Consider the following 2,834-nt stretch of genomic DNA (forward strand, 5'->3'; position numbering starts at 1 on the left):
GACTTGAGAGACTTAGCGAACTGAAACATCATTGTAACTAAAGGAAAGGAAATCAATTGAGACTCCGTTAGTAGCGGCGAGTGAAAGTGGATTAGGCAAAGAAAGAGGAAGGGGCCTCGAGGGGGGGACCCCTGCTTTTTCCTCGGCCCCTTCTATTATTTCTCAATACATGAGAGGGGGGCATGGGGCCGCCTATATTGGATAAAAAACTATTCTCACTAGGTTAGGTTTTCATAGGGAGTACCTATCCAGATAATTGCTTCCTATAAGTTGGCATAATCAAGGCTACAAAGATGGTTAACTCGATTGGAACAACATAGAAGGGTAAACGACTGACGATTTAACACCGGATATTTGGAGGTGTGAATGGAGATGCTATCGAAAGCGAACGAACCCTCAAAATACAACGATTGTTTGGATAGGTTCTCAAAGAAATAGCTTTTGGTTCTGGCAAATAGACAACCATTAATGGGACTTAAGGGCGCGTTGATGAAATAGACAAGGTACAAAAGGTTGACATTATGTAGTTAGAAGTCTTAGATTATGACTTAGTCATGGGCAAATTAGTGGATGTGGTACTTGAGCAATAAGAGAAGTGCCGAACATTGAGAACTACCCAAACAAAAGTGGCAAGGAAGGATAGGAAAAGGCAAAAACCACTTGAGTAAAACAATTCTTCATATTCTTTCCTTCACCTTTCATAGCAACTAAGGATTAAAGAGCACTGAATTTGATGGGTCGTACAAGGAAAAACAAAATAGGGACATGATATTAAAGATGTAGTAATATATGTGCTCGAGGCCTTGGTCAATCGTGTACAAATAGAAAACAAATTTGAATAGGGAAATGTTGGAATTAGGGTTGCAGGAATGCACACACAACTTCAAGAAGATGAGGAAGCTTGAGCACAACACTGTAGTGTATTATGAGTGCCAAAAATGAAAGATAACCAACCCTAAAAGATAATGGGCGTATATACAATGCACGGGGGAAAAAACCTCCTAGTGAGGGAAAAAGTGCCCCGGCGGTCCTAAGTGTGTTCACACACATCACTACTATAATATGGTAACAAATCCCCCCTGGAGTGATGCGGTGAACAAGAGCTAGCACTCATGTATAGGGAAGTGTCTAGCTATGTGGACGAATCCACAAAAGGGAGTAAGCCCAAAGCTTTGCGAAAAGCTTCGAACTTTTCATGAGGCAGAGCCTTTGTGAAAAGGTCTGCAAGGTTATCCTGTGTTGGCACATAAGCCAAACTGATCTCTCCTGCAGAGAGTCTCTCCCTGACATAATGGTAGTGCACCTCAATGTGCTTCGTACGAGCATGGAACACTGGGTTCCGCGCAACTGCCAATGCGCTCTGACTGTCAGTGAAGATGGTGGTGGCAGATGGCTGCCCAACACCCAAATCAGCCATAAGGCGTCTGAGCCACACACACTCAACCGTAGCTGTGAAAGATGCCCTGTACTCAGCTTCACAACTAGAAGTGGCCACAGTAGGCTGCTTCTTGCTCAACCATGATGTGCATGAGCTTCCAAGCATGAAGCAAAAACCACTCGTGGACACGCGTGTGTCATAACAACCAGCCCAGTCAGAATCTGAAAAAACATGTAAATCTGGCGGCAATGATCCCCCCTTGGGATAAAACAACCCAAGATGCCGAGTACCACTCAAATAGCGAAAGATACGCTTCACTGCCTGCCAATGCTTAATGCCTGGGCTATGCATAAATCTGCTCACCTGTGAGACTGCAAACTGAATGTCTGGCCTCGTAATGCATACATAAATGAGGCAACCAACAGCTGTCTGATAGAGTGTGACATCAAAGTGATCTCCAGCATCATGAAGACTCAACTTCAAACCTGTCTCCATTGGAGTAGCAATAGGCTTGCAGTCTTCAAGGCCAAATCTCCGCAACAATGTTTCAATATAGTTTGTCTGACACAAAGCAATACCTCCATCACACTGCTTAAATTGTATCCCCAAATAATGATGCAAATGTCCCAAATCTGACATTTCAAAAGAGGCATTCAAATCAGCCTTAAAATCAGCAATATGACTCTCATTTGGTCCTGTGAGCAGCATGTCATCGACATAGAGAGCAATGATTAGATGTACACCATCCACACGTTTAACATACAAAGTGCTTTCTGTTGGACTATTCTGAAACCCATGTGCAGTCAAATATGCATGTATTTTTTCATACCAAGCTCGTGGAGCTTGCTTTAAACCATATAAAGCCTTTTTTAACCTGCACACTTTGTTTTCCTGCCCTCTTTGAACAAAACCACGAGGCTGCGATACATACACCTCCTCATGCAAATCTCCATTTAAGAACGCAGTCTTTATGTCCAGCTGATGTACATTCCAACCATTATGAGCTGCTAATGCACAGATGCTACGAACAGTGGTCATACGACATGTGGGAGCAAAAGTCTCATCAAAATCAATGCCCTTCTCTTGAGCATAACCTTTTGCAACAAGCCGAGCCTTATGGCGATCCACTGTGCCATCAGGCTTACGCTTCAATTTGTATACCCACTTAGTGCCAATGGCCTTCTTGCCAGGGGGCAAGTCACATAAAGACCATGTACCATTCTTCATAATAGCATCGTATTCTGCTTGCATAGCAGCCATCCAATTTTCTGAACTTTGTGCCTCATCAAATGAAACAGGCTCACTTTCATCGCACATACTAGAAACAGCCAATGCATAACAATCTGACGCATAAGAGGCACCATGAGAGCCAGAACGAGTGCGACTAGACAAAGGGGCATCCAACTTGCTGTCACGCAAAGTCTGCACCAGCCATCTAGGCATGTTCCTAGAGCCC

This window comes from Cibotium barometz, chromosome 33, assembly GCF_041138505.1.
Source record: "Cibotium barometz isolate CiBa-2024 chromosome 33, ASM4113850v1, whole genome shotgun sequence".
NCBI classification, from domain to species: Eukaryota; Viridiplantae; Streptophyta; class Polypodiopsida; order Cyatheales; family Cibotiaceae; genus Cibotium; species Cibotium barometz.